The following is a 17726-nucleotide window of genomic DNA, read 5'->3' on the forward strand; positions in this document are numbered from 1 at the left end:
GTCTTGTGCCTTATCTAGAAATATAAAGTAATGACAAGGGATGCATTAAAACTTCTATCCTCCAAAACTTTGTATCCAATTATCCCACTTAGTTTCCTGTTGGGCCATCTATGGTTTTGATAGATAAGTCATAGTTGTTTATTGGATAGATGAATCTCCTACTAAGAGGAGTATGATAATGAACCCAAGGGTTTTGAATAGTTGTACATATTGTACCAAAAGAGAATAATTTAGCTCATTTCAATCTTAGATATAAGTTACAAAAATCTAGTTGTTTTAGCCTTGTGCCTTATCTAGAAATATAAAGTGATGACAATAGATACACTAAACTTTCTATCCTCGAAATTTTTGTATCTGATTATCCAACTTAGTTTGTATATGGGCCATGTATAATTTTGATAGATAATCCATAGCAAGTTATTGGATAGATGAAACTCCTTCTAAGAGTAGTATAATAATGAACGTGTTGATGGTACTTGACCCACCAACATGTCAAGGGTGTTATCACTCAAATTTTCCCTGAAGTTGTAAGAAGAGGGAAAGGGGTCTGAGGTAACCACAAACCAACTTTTAAGTACAGAATCTTTCCAACCTGTACTCAGAGAGGGCTCTCTCTTTAAGATTTAGCTTTGTTTTGAAAGATATTAAGCTAGTTATGGAAGCTTGGGGGTTTTGATTGTGTTTGGTGGTGTAATTCAAGAATAGATGGATAGAACAAAGTATATCAGGCCATTGGGCTATGGAGTCAATTCAAATATCATATCGACTATGATTTTGCTTGTATCTATGAAGAAAACTGACATATAAGGAGTGGGGTGTTTAGGTTAATGCTTTTGTTATATGAAAGTCTGGCAGAGGCGATTAAGTTTAGATTGGGATAATTTAGTTCATTTCTCAAGTAAATCTCCAATGGAAATGGGGGTGAGGGCCCGACTAGGATGAAATTGCAACATCTCATCGATTGAGTCCGTAGTTATTGTGAATAGGACTATTTGGTTGGGGGACATGACTGCTCTGTGGTTAGGTTCATAATTTGCATGGCGCTGATGGATTCTGTCATGGAAAATATGCAAAGAGGGGAGGAAGTACATTGGGAGATTGGATTCCCACAGTCCCATGGCATCATAACCATTCAAATGATTATCTCAGCATTGGCAAAAGACTTTCAAATGGTTTTTATCAGTGGTTAGGTCTTTTATTTGAAAATCCTTATCCGCGAGAGGCAGATGGTCTAAATCATGATGAGGGGTGGTAATGGGAGCAATGTTTAGGGCTACCAAGATTTCCATTCTGGTTCTTGTGGATTCAGAAAGGAAAATGAGGTTTTCTTTGTAAAATTTGTGAAACCAAGGGTCTGGGGGACTTGAATTACAAAAGTAGTAACAGAATTATAGTGAACTTTGGCTTTTTTAATCAATTTGCAGTGGAAAACCAGTATTTGCAAGGTTTTCTTGATAGGAAATTTGTAAATACCCTTTTTGGGGGGATGGACAATGGAATGTAGGTACCGGGTGTGATTGGATGGCTCTAGACAACGTCCACTGCAAAGTTTGAAGCTGGTTGGTGGCTGGGAGCACAAGCTATTGACCTCGTCGTTACATTTGCATGGATGTATAGTTTTGCAGAAGAGAACGCCAGAAATGATTTATTTTGTTTTATATACAAAGTTAAGAATTGGCAGGTTTCGGGATTTGGAAGGGTGACTCAGTGGGTAAATGACATGATGATTTGTCATTTTGTGGGAGCCAGTAAGCGGTTTATATCGCACCGCTTATGGAGGGGAGGCAGTATTTGGACTTGAGCCAGTGATTCCATAGAAGGATTGACGTGTGGCGGAGGCACTGTACACAAAACCACTTTATGATTGTGCGCTAATGTGTGGTTTGCGAAGGGTCGTGCAATATGAATGATAGTCGTCAGATCTCAAAGGCTTGATCGAATAACTATCGGGGACGTAAATTGACATGGGTTTAATGAAACTGGACCCAATGCAATTCAGGATTATTTGATCGTATCGGGGGTGACAGGATTGGTTAGGCATGCTATTAATTAGCCATGAGGGTTAATTAATCACTTTTTTAATGTGGCGGGGTGTCAGGGTTCTTAATGCATTATTGATTAACTCGTTAATCCCATTTATTAATATAGTATGGTTATATTTTAACCAAAGGGCCAAGATATATAGTATTTTGGGAATTTTACACAGTTAAAGTAATACGGGAATGGGTAGATTTTTATAAGGGATTTATATATTAATAAGTTAATAGTTAATATGACATTGAAATGGAAAAAGTGCTAAGTGTATAACATTTTCATGTGTACAATAAAACTTAGGCTAAGTGAATATTGAGGGTCTTTATGTAAAATAATTTAATTTCCCTAAGTAAAATAGGGTTTTACTTAGGGAAAAATTTATAAAGGAAAAGAATGGTTTATGAATGAGTGTGATGATTAATGAATGGTCTTAAGTAATTAGGCATTATAAATTATTGGGCTGAGGGTCCAGTCCCTCCAGAAGTCAGAGAAATGCTCTGAGCCCCTCAAATTTAATAAATACCTTGGCACTTAGGGGAAATTAGTGAAACTTTAGGGAAATGAGTAGGGGAGTTAATTATTTTGACTTTGTTTGCTTGATATGTCTTTCATGTACTGCATGCCTTTGCCTTATGATGAAAGTAAAAGCTTTACGCATTTACACTCATCATTCATCATATGTTATTATGCAACCGTCGTATACCTATTCTACCTACTTAACCTAGCATTTTTACTTCTTTATCAAGGTGCACTTAGACTGGCAAACCCTTATCAAACTTTATTTTCTTTTACATAGTAATGTCTGTCTATGTTTACACTTACTACATCCAAGGGCTCAGATTAAACTGTTAAGCTCCTTTTTTCACTCTACCTATCTACTTATCTGTCAAGATTACACTGTTTGGTCATATTTTTATTCTCTATTTCTACAACATGAGATTGAAATATGAACTAGCCAAGCTTAAATTGTTTGACTATTCATAAATTGTGGGATAGGTGACAAACTCCACACAATTTTTTATTACACAACAGTGAAAAAGTAGTGGCATTTAGACTTGGACACTTTCCTATTCTTTCTTTTGTTCGGGTTCATTTTCTTTCATTTTTTGACCATCTTTTATTCTTTTTACCCTTTGATTTTTCTTTTAGGGTATACCCTCTTTACATTTCTTAAATTTTTTGACTTTTTACAAATATCAAAAACCTTTTCAACAAGTAAAGGTATGAACATATTACAAAGCTCATCAAGTCAATCATGATATATGACACCTATTGGTATAGGGGCATAACAGTGGCTCCACTTTGGGATGGCTTTTCTTGGTGAAAAGTTAAGAACAGTAGATCAGAGACCTTTGCATGACTATGATTGTGCTGTGAAATCTTCTTTTTCTTGCCGCTTTATTATGTGTATGATAGTAAAGCTTCTGGAGCTTAGGGCCTTCTCTTCGAGCTTCAACTCCAACAAGTTATTGTCCAATCAAAACTGTGACATTACAAAGAATATAGTATATACATGTTAAGCATCATGGTAACATTAGTAAGTAGGATCAAAGTAATGTTTTAACATCTAACCATTGACTGGCCCTTCTTCTCTTTCTATGCCATATAAGTTTCTAAGAAATTATGCATTGTTTCCCTTGAAAGCATAGATGATGTATGGTCCTTTCCATAGGAAGTCAAACTTCCCATGTTTCCCCTTATCCTCTCTCCTGGAATCCCATATTAACACTTTATCTCTAAGGTAGAAATCGTTTTCCTTGGTTCTTTTGTCAAATATCTTCTTAATATTCTCCTGCAACACTCGGGATCTTTGGTACACCTCTTCCTTGGTTTGTTGTAAATTGATGGTCTAGTTTATCCTTCTTTGAATATCGTTAGGTTCCACTTGATATTCTTGGAGTATTTTCATAACAGGAACTCCTAGTGATGAGGGAGAAACAACATCCATGCCATATACTAACTCATAAGGATTGGTTCCAATGGATTTTTTGGTTGTAAGACTGTCTGCCCATAATGAATTTATCAGTTTCTTATTGCAAGTCTTCTTATTTTCAAACAATAGTTTTTTGATGATATTAATGAGACTCTTGTTGGAAGATTTTTCCAGTCCATTTCCTTGAGGGTAATAGGCTATAGAATGGCCCAGTGTAATATGGTACTTGTTACAGAAACTGATCATTTTCTTTGATTTGAAAGCTGCAGCATTATCAGTAATGATTTAAGCAGGATAGCCAAATCTGGATAATATATTGGTCTCTAGGAAACCTATGATCACTATGTCATTGGCCTGTCTAGACGGGTTGGCCTCTATCCATTTGGTAAAATAGTCAATGGAAGTGAGTATCCATTTGTGTTGGCTTGAAGAGGGTGGATGGATTTCTCCAATGAAGTCAAGACCCCATTGTTGGAAAGTTTCTCAGTGGAAATGGGTTTCAGGGGTAAAGGTAACAATTTTTTCTCGCCCTCAAAAATTTGACATTTAAGGCAAGAAGGGACAAATTTCTTCACATCTGCAAACAAGGTTGGCCAATAGAATCCAACCCTTAGGATATTATCTACAGTTGAATTCCAATAGTGGTGTCCACCACAGTCTCCTACATGAAATTCTTGGCGAGCCTTGTCAGCTTCATATTTGAACAAACAATTCAATAAAATTCATTCATGATTTTTCCAAAAATAAGTATTATCTAAGTTACAAAACTTTGAAGATTTCATTTTTAAAAACCTATTCTTTGTTCTGGATAACCCTTAAGGAGCCTGTAGGTTTTTTAAAACATAAATTACATCAGCATACCAAGGTGAGTCATAAAAGGCCTGGCTGATTTGTGGAGTCACCATCTCCTGTTCGTCATCCAGTTCATTTATGTCCACGGCTTGACAATTTGTTTTTTCCATGAGCTTAGCCAATCCCCATCCTTTTATAAGTTTTGTTGGTTTTATCTCTATATAATACTCTAAAATGGTAGCAATCCACTTACCTCTTTTGCCCTCAATTCCATTCTGAGTTAGGATACCTTTGACAACTGCATTAGGTACATATGCTATCACATCAGAGTATAATATGTAGACTCTGAAGTCCTTAATGGCTTTTACCAGTGCAAAAGCTTGTTTCTCCATTATTTTGTATTTTAATGATGCATCTCTAAGTGCTTTACTAGAAAAGGCTATAGGTTTTTCACATCCTTGATCATCCTTTTGTAATAAAACAACTGCTATAGTGTGTTCTGATGCAAAAGAAAAAATGATGAAGTCCCTATCAAATTGAGGATTGGTGTGGATCGGTGTTCTGGTCAAGGCCATTTTGATTTCTTCAAATGATAGCTTGGCTTCTATTGTCAATTTGATACTTGAATTCTTTTTAAGCATGTTATTTAGTAATCTAATGAGTTTTGCTAAGTTGGATACGAATCTTCTCAAAAAAATTATCTTCCCTAAGAAAGCTTGAAGTTCTTTGATACTTCTTGGATGAGGTATCTGTAGAATAGCTCCTATTCTAGCAGGGTCAATTCGAATGCCATCCTTAGAAATGTTTTGACCCAAAAGTTCACCTTCCTCCAGGTCGAACAAGGACTTCTTTGTATTTAAAGAAATACCATATTTTCTTCATTTTAGAAATACTTGTCTGAGAGGGTCCAAATGTTGCTGATCAGATTTAGAAAAAACAATTAGATCATCTAGATATATAACAAGAAAATTGTGAATTTCTTTGGAAAATGCAATGTCCATTGCCCTTTGGAAAGTTTCTCCTCCGTTTTTAAGTCCAAATGGCATTTTGATGTACATAAATGTGCCCCATGGTGTTGTAAAAGCAGTTTTTTCTTGGTCATGGGGATGAACCAAGATCTGGTTATATCCTGAAAACTCATCTAATAGTGAAATTCTAGAAGAACCCACTACCCTTTGCAAAATGTGATCCATCTTGGGTAAAGGGTAGTTATCTTTGAGAGAGACCTTATTCACATTTCTCAAATCAAAGCATAATATTATTTCCCTAGTTTTCTTCCTAGTAGATACTAAGTTAGACACCCACTTTGAAAATATGATAGGGGTAATAATCCTTGCTTCATACATACATTTAATTTCTCTTTCAATTAATGCTAATAGTACAGGGTTGATTCTTCTGAGTTTTTGTTTAAAGGGCTTCTGATTTTCTTTCAGAGGTATTGTATTCTAAATTATAGAGGTGTCATATGATTTCAAGTCCTCATAACTCTAGGCAAAGACATCCTATACTTCTCTCATGAGTTCAACAGACTTTAACTTCTGGTTAGGAGGTAAAGGCTTCGATAGTTTTATCATGCTTGGATTTTCCTCTGTACCTAAGTTGTATTCTTCAATGTCTGGTTTTAATGGTTCCATCTTTGGTTTTTTAGGAATGTCATTGGAATCAAAGAGGTCTTCTAGAGGAGTTAATCCTTTAGGAAGATGATTGTCTTTTAAGTTAATAAACTCTGTTTCTTCTTCAATTGTCTCATCAAGGTCCATTTGTTTTAGGTTTTGCACTTAATTTCGTGAATTTTGTGGGATGAAGCATTTGAATAGAACTCTCCTCTGAAATGTTTGTTTCTACCTCATCTATCTGATTTGAATTAACAATTGTATTAACATCTATGTAACCGTTAGAAAACTCTTCATATAAAGTTAAAAACTTATTGATCTGCTCATCACTATCAAAAACTTGCTAGTTTTTCAGATTATCAGGGATGGATAGCCTGTGCCTAATTTCAGCAGTAAACTGATGATTAGGTTCAAAATGTAATTTGCAGGTGCTAGAAAACATTGCCAGGCTATGGGCTTAAAAGTTGTGCTTTTTAGGTATTGTAGCAAGCTGAGTTTCTTGGAAAGTATTAAGAATCTGTTGGGTCCCTATAATACTAGTAATAACCCCATTACTATTGTAGTTGTACCCCTTATTAATATTGTTGTGACCCTATTATCCCCATATTGTTATTACTGTGCCCCATAGAATCCCTCTATTGTTATTATTGTGACTTTATACTATTATTGTTAGGTTGGCTGGGTTATATTGTGACTCCTTAGATTCCTATATATAGAAAGGAGGTTTTGTCATTTGAATCATCCAAGAATTGTTCATTTATGTAATGTAAAGGAGGTTGCCCCCTCGAAGAGGCTAAATTCTAAGGCGTTGATCTATATTTTCTATCTTTTTCTTGAGCTGGTTTCATAACATTTGGTATCAGAGCTTTGGATTCTAGGGTTTCACTGCTCCAAATAGGTCATCGTGGTATTTTCGCTATAACGTTTTGTCTGCGACATTGCAGAAGTTGCAAAAAAAACCCATTTGAGAAGAGATCACACTGAACCTTGGTTCCAAATTTCAGAGTTGTTCGCGCTATATGTGCGGAGATATGATATGAGGAAGTTGGTCTTTTTGCATGCTCCTGAATTACGTTCCAAACAGGTGACTTGGGGAAAAGCGTCATAACTTTCACTTTGGGGATTGGATTGAAATTTCATAAGAAGGTACAAAAAGAGGATGGACTGCATTTTCTTGTATGAATTTTTCAGATCCCAATGTCGAAACAGTGACTTGTGGCACGTCGTACAAGTTCGCTCTACTGAACTAATCTATAATCAAGTCACTGTGGGAGATTTCACATAACTCTTCCTTGGAGAATCCAATTTGGCTCAGACTTGTGGCATTGGAAAGAGGACACAGAGGGATATTCTAGCTCACAAATTCAGACCTAGATGATTGGAAAGTACAGATATACATCAGAGGCAATATCGAGCTCCTACAAAGTGAAAAAAGGTGTGTAGATTTTCTTAAAGTTTTGCTTAAGCTTGGTTTGAAAATTTATTTTGAAGGAATTCAAAGGGCATAGTAGAGCATTATTATCGGTAACTGATTCCCCGAGGAAAGAAAATGCAAACACCTAGTAAGGAACCTGAAAGCTCTAGCATGACTCACGAAGAAGAGGAAGAAATGAACATGATATATCAAAATTACAAGACCAAGTGCAACAACTGTCCCTTGCACAAAAAGGAACAAAATCTGAGATGGATGGTTTAAAGAAAGGCGTAGAAGCTAAGATGGATTGTTTAAAGAAAGGTGTAGAATCCAAGATGAATGACGTGGAAGCTAAGATGGATGACTTGAAGATAGATTTGAAGACAGACATGGAAGAATTGAAGATAAATATGAATAATTTGCTACAAGAAAGGGTCACTAATGGTGAAAGGGTAGTAAAAGAAACTCATTATGAGAACAAAATAAATGTTAATCATGATTCCATAGACTCTAATATTTGGATCAAAGACCCACCATATTCCAAAAATTTATATGAGGAAGTTTGATGGCAATGATCCTGCAACATGGATATTACAGATGGAGCAATTTTTCGATCTCAATAATGTGAAAAACACACAAAAGCTACGTATTGCAACTTTATATTTGGAACCAAATCAGTTTTTATGGTATTAATGGCTTTTCTCTCATAAACAATTTATCACTTGGGCAATTTTTACGAAAGAATTGATAGCTCATTATGAGGATACAAAAAGCAACACTTTTTTTTAGCCAATTGATAAGTCTCAAACAAAAGGGTTCAATAATGGAGCACATTGAGGAGTTCCAAAAGTTGAACATAAGGGTAAAATATATTCCAGAGGAGCATAGGCTTGATGTGTTCATAGGGTCTTTAAAGGATAATATCCAACATGATGTTCGCCTTTGGGAACCTGATTCATAAGAGAAGGCATTCAGGTTAGCAAGAAAAATGGAAAGCAAAATTATGGCAACCAGGAAGCATACCACTCACAACTATAAAGATGGAAGTGTTGTTGTCATTAGTCTTCCACAACCTATAAGTTTGACACCACAACAATTGGAAGAAAAAAGAGCAAAAGGGCTTTGTTACAGTTGTGATAGAAAATACACTAAAGGTCATAAGTGTGCTGAGAAGAAATTATTCTACATAGATTGTGAAGAGGGAGAAGAAAAGGAGCAAGAAAGGTCAAAAGAAGAGGATATACTCCAAGAACAAAACCTAGATAAAGAAGAAATGAATCCGACCATATATTTTAATGCATTGGCGAGAATTACCACTCCTCAAACTATCAAGATAGAAGGACAAATCAAGAAGAAAAAGGAAAAAATATTGATTGATTCAGGAAATACCGACAATTTTATTCATTGTAAGGTAGCAAGTGAATTGAATTGCTTCTTATATCCAGCACCAAAGTGTCAACTGATGGTTGCAAATGGAGGAACAATAAATTTCTGGCAGACTGCTTCCTCATGAGTTTTTCTTCAGCTTTCAGTGCTATCTGATAAGCTTCCTCTACTATTTTTGGAGACAGTAGAATTATCTCATCTTGAATTTCCATCGTGAGGCCATTCATATATCTAGCCACCTTCTCATCTGTATCTTGGGCTTTGCCAGCTCTTATGCTCACCTTATAGAACTCTTCTGTGTATTCTTTTACTGTCAAAGATCTCTGTCTAAGATTTTTCATTTGTCTAAACAATGTTTTGCTAATAATTACTTGGCAAAAACTTACCTCTTAACTTTGTTACCATCCTGCTCCAATTCGTGATTGGTTGCTTACCAAGTCTCTTCCTTTCTGCCTGCACACCATCCCACCAAAGCGTTGCATGGCCTTTTAACTTGGTGACAGCAAGCTTCACTTTCTTCTCATCTTTTGTTTCTTCATAATCGAAGAATTTCTCCATGCCATTAATCCAGTCTATCAATTCTTCTAGATTCAGTCATCCTTGGTATACTGATACCTTGGTCTTTGGCCTAGCTGTGGATCTCAACACTGACTGAAAGAACCTCATCTCAGAAGTAATCTCTACAGCTTCCTCCTCTGTAGCTTCAACCTCGGGTTCGCTAACATCTCCATCATCTAAGTTTTTGTCTGAAGTTAATGCATCCAATCTAGCTTGCATCTGTTGTACTGTTTCCATTATTTCAGCATTTGCAACAGGCCGTCCTCTTCCACCACGTCCTCATCCTCTTCCAAATCTAAAAGCCATAGTGACTTTCCTTCTCCTGCTTCTGAGATTCAATCCAATGTCAGTTGGTGGCTCTGATACCACTAATGATGGCCTGGGTGCAGGCGTCAAGGATAATCTCTCAAATCGGTCAAATATTTCCTTTATATTAGGGTCAATTTTTCTCCCTTCTTCTTGTCTTGTATCAGTCATCTATTTGACAGCTTCATGGGTTTCCTCCGATCGCCACTATCTCTTTTAGCAAATGTGATGGTCGCAATTGCTGTCGCGCCACTTATAACAACACTTAGTCCCTTCTGGATCGGCGATGCGATGGTTGCATAATTGCAATCGGCGAACTCCATGACACCTTCACTTGGTCTGTTCGGATTGGTGATGCGATGTTGTTTCAGACTGATACGACGTGAACCAATTTCAATAAAGTCCAATTAAGAAGATATTAGAAAATTCTATGTGTACAAAGAGTTACCATATAACTCTGTTAACCAACTCAGAAGTCTACATGCACCGAAGATAAGGAAACCACGATTCAAGCAAATTCCTTCTAGCATCACTTTAGAACAAGAGATGAATTCATAATTTATAATCCGTAATAAAATAATTGAATTGATGCACGAATACATATATAAATCAACAGAAGACCATTAACTTGGATAAACAGAGAGAAGAAAGTTTCAAGGAATAATGCTTCCGGCCTGCACTCCTCCTCCATGAGAGTCTCGTTGCCTCTTTATTTATAAATAATTGATAGGCCTTCTCAGACCTTATCTGTTACAAAAGCATGCTTTACATAGAATGATTTAAAGCATAAAGCTTTAGTATAGTTTATCTAATAGCGATATAATTAGCATGTTTTATTCCCAATCCTTCTCTATCTTAACCTAGGAAATCATGGAAATAGCTAGCTAAAGGACCCCACTCCCTTGCCTGTAGATTTTTTTGGATTTTTGGAATATGTTTGAAGACTTTTTCCCTCTGAGTCACATGCTCCTGCATCACGTTGATCTATCTTTTCTATCTTTTTCTTGAGCTAGGTTCATAATAGAATTTCTATGACTGTTCCTCTATAATACCCTAATCCATGATCCCTAGTTAAATATTTTCCTTTGATCTGTTTAATGATTAATTCAGAATCTCCTATGATAGATACTCTGATTTCCCCAAATTTTTAAGCAAGTTTAAGACCCAGCAAGAGAGCTTCATACTTTGCCATATTATTGGTGCACTTAAAATTTAATCTATATGCATGGCCTTCAGCATGGTCATTTTCTAAATTATACACCCAAACCCCTACTCCTGCCCCTAGTTTATTGACTGAGCCATCAAATTCTAAATCCCAAAGAATATCATGCTCCTAATTGGTGTCAAGGGTGGTAGAAATTTGTTTGATAGTGGAGTCTGGTTGTTCATTCTCATATGCTTTTTCGTCGTTACCTGATATTTCTTTGTTTTCTGATATTTCCTAGATGTGAACACTTGATTTTTCCTTTCTAATTTCTTTTGGTTCTGCTGCTAAAACTTCTAAAGTATTGGGAGGATTGGTTTTAGCATTGTAAAGAATGAATGAGTCCATATCAAAGTGTACTGATTAGATGGGGAAATTTTTTGGTTTCTCCTGACTACTTACTAGATATTTCATTAACGTTTCTCTTTATAGCTTCTTAGGTTGGCCAAAAACCAATATAGTGGCATATGAAATATCTAATTGAAGAGATCCCTGAAGCTTGGCACCCCAGGACCTAGACAATAACATGCCATATTTTGGTGGTATATTTGCTACTACTATATCCATTAATATTGTTTGCAGGGTATTGAACCAATGAGACACACAAGTATTTTATCAATCCTAAACATCTCACCTGACTAGAATCAAAAGAAAAGAGATATGTGTATGGTCTAGTGATGTCTAGGTCTAGCTTTTCCATTACATACTTGGGCATAAGGTTGTGAGATGCCCCAGAAACAAACATGGCATTGTGAAGAATCTTGTCATGTATATTTAAGCTCACATAAAAAGGAGGAATACCTCCTTCTAATGGTTTTCCATTTACTTTAGGGCCAAAGATTAATTCTGGCTGGTCATTAAAAACATTAACTAAGTCTTCAGTTCTAGTAATTTTAAGTGATCTATTGATTTGACTTCGGTAGGCATCATGTTTAGCTAATTCAGACAATGGAACAACAATTTTAAGCTTACCTACTTCAATTTCTGGATTAAAGGGTTTTTCTGTTTGGGCTTTTGAATTTCGAACAGTATTATTCTTTCTATTTTCTATGTTTTCTGTTTTTTCCGCCTTTTCAGGAGTGGGGTTATGATTTGCAGTTTCTCCTAAATCAACTTCTGGATGTTCTTCCACATTTCCCTTGGAAAGAAGAGAAGTGGAGGGTTGTCTATTGTTTGGTTGATTATCAAAGACATCTTAAATTATGGGGTTAGAAGGGTTATTATTTGATCTAGAAAGAATATCTATTTTACCTTTCATGGGTTGTTTTGGAGCCTTCTGCTTGTTTTCTTTAGGAATATCAATTCTCCTACTCCTTAGGTTGTATTGCTTATGCATGTCATAGATGGTTGTGTCTTATCCCTTCCTAAAGTTGAATGACTCACCTGACTAAGTTTGAAACTATTTAAGAATGTGGGCCTCTTGATCCTCTTGGTTCAAGAAAACTTCTCTTTCATTATTTGGTCCCATCAGATTTATTTGAGTGTCCTCTTCAGGTTCTTCAGAGTTTGAGCCTTCTACATAATTCTCCTAGAAAGGGGGTCTAATGTTTTGGTCAAGACTAGTCTTCCCAGTGTTCTGGTTTTGATTTTTTATGAAATTAGGATTTCTCCCAGTGTTGGTTGGCTGACCATCCCAGGGAGCTTTCCTTTCAATTGTTTCTACTCTATCTCCTAGTCTATCCATCCTTTTAATTATAGCATCTATTTTTTGTTCAAAGGGTGAGGATTCTTCCTTTAAAGGTATTCTCCTTTCACTCTTGACCTTAGCACTTTTAGACGTCAGGTTGGCTTCAACACTAACAGCTATGCTTTGCATATCTTCTAAAGTGCGAGGAGCTTGTTCTCTTAGCTAGAAGGCCATGTCAGAATCAAATCCATCAGGGAATTTAATTAAGGCTAAATCAAGAGGGGGTCTAAGGTTTTGAGGAATGGCTTTATAGACATTGTTGAACCTAGTGCAATAATCTTGCACAATTTCTTGTGTTCCTCTCTTTAAGTTTTCATACTCTGAATGAAGAGGATCTTTCTTTTTCTCCCATCGGCTTAGGAATTGTCTATAGAGAGTTTATAGGGTACCTATATTGTTTTCTTCTAGAGCTTTGAACCAAGTTCTTAATTCCCCAATTAAACTCTGAACAAATATTCTCATTTGTACATCATCAGCATCTATTTCATAAATTTCAAAATAATTAGTCATATTTTTGGTGTGTTGTTGGGCTGCATAGTTACCAGTACCATCAAATGGAGTGATCTTACTTTGGTAATCCTGGGGGATGGCACCTAGGTTTGCTAGTAATACCGAGGGAGCATATTTGTTTGCCATTGTTGTAGGTAATGATGAAACAATAGTTGGGGTCGGGATAGCAGTGGATGTTTGGGTTGTGGATGGCGAGGTAGAAGGAGTGGTCTAATGTGGAGTGGTTTGAGGTTGAGATGTATGAGGAAATGGTGATAAGCTTGCAAAGGCAGTAGTGATTACAGAGGGATTGGGTGTTCCTTCAGTGGTAAGATTAGATTGTATTGAGTTCTGTAAATGTCTATCAATTGAAAAAATGATAGCTTCAAGATGTAATTCTTCAATGAATATTGGGTCTGGGACTAGGTCAATTAATTCAGAATCAGATTAAGTCATAAACAATGAGGTCTCAAAGTATGCATCAAAGGGTTGGTCTTCAAGATAAATCCACCTAAAAAGCTAGGATCTTGATCAGTAGGTGGGCTGAGAATTGGCAAAACTTTCTTGACCTTTCTATCTCCTAAGATTTCTGGGGATCAGATTGGGATTCTCAAACACTTGTGGAGGATTGGGATCAGGATTAGCTCTAGCGTAATGAGTCCTTTCTAAAGCTAGGTTTTTATGTTATGTTTTTGGTTTTTCTTAATTGATATTAACAAATAACTTCTATGTTTTTTTTAAGATACTTTAGATTTGAGATTTAAAATTTCTTAAAGATGTATTTGACGGAGGAACTGGTTTCCCCCAGTTGAGTCATGACTATGTTATCACTCAGATTTTCCCTGAAGTTGTAAGAAGAGGGAAAGGGGTCCAAGGTCACCACAAACCAAATTTTAAGTACAAAATCTAGCCAATCTGTACTCAAAGAGGGCTCTCTCTTTAAGATTTAGCTTTGTTTTGAAAGATATTAGGCTAGTTATGAATGCTTGGGGGTTTTGATTGTGTTTGGTGGTGGAATTCAGGAACAAATGGATAAAACAGAGTATATCAGGGCATTGGGCTATGGAGTGAACTGAAAATATCATATCGAATGTGATTTTTCCTGTGTCTATGAAGAAAATTGACATATAAGGAGGGGGGTCTTTAGATTGATGCTTTTGTAATATGAAAGTCTGGTAGAGGTGATTAAGTTCGGATTGGGATAATTTAGTTGATTTCTCAAGTAAATTTCCAATGGAAAAGGGAGGTGAGGGCTTGACTAGGATGAAATTACAACATCTCATTGATTGAGTCTACAGTTATTGTGAATAGGACTATTTGGTTGGGAGACATGACTGCTCTATGGTTGGGATTATAATTTTCATGGCACTGATGGATTGTGTCAGTGAAAACATGCACAGAGGGGAGGAAGTACATTGGGAGATTAGATTCCCACATTCCCATTGCATCATAGCCATTCAAATTATTATATCAGCATTGGAAAAAGACTCTCATATGGTTTTTATCAGTGGTTATGTCTTTTATTTGAAAATTCTTATCTGCGAGAGGCAGATAATCTAAATCACGAAGAGGGGTGGTATTGGGAGCAACGTTTAGGGCTATTAGGATTTCCAATGTGGTTCTTGTGGATTCAGAAAGGAAACTAAGGTTTTCTTTGTAAAATTGGTGAAACCAAGGGTCTAGGGGACTTGAATTACAAAAGTAGTAACAGAATTATAGTGAACTTTGTCTTTTTTAATCAATTTGCAGTGGAAAATAAGTATTTGCAGGGTTTTCTTGATAGGAACTTGGTAAATAGCTTTTTCTAGGGGATGGATAATGGAATGCAGGTATTGGGTGTGACTGGATGGCTCTGGATGGCATCGAATACAATGTTTGAAGCTGGTTGGTGGTAGGGAGCACAAGCTGGTTGACCTTGTCATTACCTTTGCATGGATTTACAGTTTTGCAGAAGAGAACAACGGAAATGATTTATTTTGCTTTATATACAAAATCAAGAATTGGCAGGTTTCAAGATTTGGAAGGGTGATGTCAGTGGGTAAATGACATGATGTTTTGTCATTTAGTGGGAGGCTATAAGTGGTTTATATCACACCACTTATGGATGGGAGGTGGTATTTGGGATTGAGATAGTGATTCCATAGAATGATTGATGGGCGGTAGAGGCACTATACACAAAACCACTTTGTGATCGCACGCTAACGTCTGGTCGCAAAGGGTCGTACAATATGCACGATAGTTGTCAGATCTCAGAGGCTTGATCAGACGGCTATCAGGGAGGTAAAGTGACAGGGGTTTAATGAAAGCAGGCTCAATGCAATTAAGGAATATTTAATCGTATCCAGGGTCATAGGATTGTTCGGGCAGACTATTAATTAACCATGAGGGTTAATGAATCCCTTCTTTAATGTGGCAGGGGGTTGGGGTTCATAATGCGTTATTGATTAACTCATTAATCCCATTTATTAATATATTGTGGTTATATTTTAACCAAAGGGGTGGGATATATAGTATTTTAGGATTTTTACATAGTTAAAGTAATACGGAAATGGGTAGATTTTTATATGGGATTTATATATTAATAAGTCAATAGTTAATATGACATTGAAATGGAAAAAGAACTAAGTGTATAACATTTTCATGTGTACATTAAAACTTACACTAAGTGAATAATGAGGGTATTTATGTAAAATATTTTAATTTCACTAAGTAAAATAGTGTTTTACTTAGGGAGAACTTTATAAAGGGAATGAATGATTTATGAATGAGTGTGATGATTAATGAATGGTCTTAAGTACTTAGACATTATAAATTATTGGGCCTAGGGTCGGGTCCCTCCAGAAGTCAGAGAAATGCTCTAAGCCCCTCAAATTTAATAAATACCTTGGCACTTAGGGGAAATTAGTGAAACTTTAGGGAAATGAGTAGGGGAGTTAATTATTTTGAATTTGTTTTCTTGATATGTCTTTCATGTACTACATGCCTTTGCCTTATGATGAAAGTAAAATATTTACACATTTACACTCATCATTCATCATATGTTATTCTGCAACCATCATCTACCTACCCTACCTATGTAACCTAGCATTTTTACTTCTTTATTATGGTGCACCTAGACTGGCAAACCCTTATCAAGCTTTCTTTTCTTTTACATTGTAATGCCTATCTAAGTCTACACTTATTACATCCAAGGGCTCAGATTAAACTGTTGAGCTCATTTTTTCACTCTACCTATCTACTTATCTGCCAAGATTACACTGTTTGGTCAGATTTTTATTCTCTATTTATACAACATGAAATTGAAATATGAACTAGCCAAGCTTAAACTATTTGACTATTCATAAATTGTGGCATAGGTCACAAACTGCACATAATTGTTTATTATACAACAGTGAAAAAGTAGTGGCATTTAGACTTGCACACTTTCCTAGTCTTTCTTTTGTTGGGGTTCATTTTCATTCATTTTTTGACCATCTTTTATTCTTTTTACCCTTTGATTTTTCTTTTAGGGTATACCCTCTTTACATTTTTAAAATTTTTTGACTTTTTACAGATATGGAAAACATTTGCAACAAGTAAAGGTATGGACATATTACAAATTTCATCAAGTCAATCATGATATATGACACCTATTGGGATAGGGGCATAATAGTGGTTCCACTTGGGGATGGTTTTTCCTAGTGAAAAGTCAAGAATAGTAGATTAGAGGCCTCTGCATGACTGTGACTATGCTCTGCAATCTTCTTTTACTTGCTGCTTTATTGTATGTATGACAGTAAAGCTTTTGGAGTTTAGGGCTTTATCTTCAGACTTAAACTCCAACAAGTTACTGCCCAATCAAAACTGTGATATTAAAAAGGATATAGTATATAGATGTTAAGAATCATGGTAACATTAGTAAGTAGGATCAAAGTAATGTTTTAACATCTGACCATTGACTGGTCCTTCTTCTGCTTCTGTGCCATCTATTTTTCTAAGAAAATATGCATCACTTCCCTTGAAAGCATAGATGATGTATGGTCCTTTCCATAGGAAGTCAAATTTCCTATGTTCCCCTTATCCTCTCTCCTAGAATCCCATCTTAACACTTTATCTCCAAGGTAGAAATACTTTTCCTTGGTTCTTTTGTCAAATATCTTCTTGAGCTTCTCCTGCAACACTTGGGATCTTCGATACACCTTTTCCCCGGTTTGCTGTAAATTAATGGTCTGGTTTATCCTTCTTTGAATATTATTAGGTTCCACTTGAGCTTCTTGGAGTATTTTCATAACAAGAACTCCTAGTGATGAGGGAAAAACAACCTCCATGCC

This window comes from Pinus tabuliformis, chromosome X, assembly GCF_031772625.1.
Source record: "Pinus tabuliformis cultivar Carrire ecotype Pingquan chromosome X, CPIR1, whole genome shotgun sequence".
NCBI lineage: Eukaryota > Viridiplantae > Streptophyta > Pinopsida > Pinales > Pinaceae > Pinus > Pinus tabuliformis.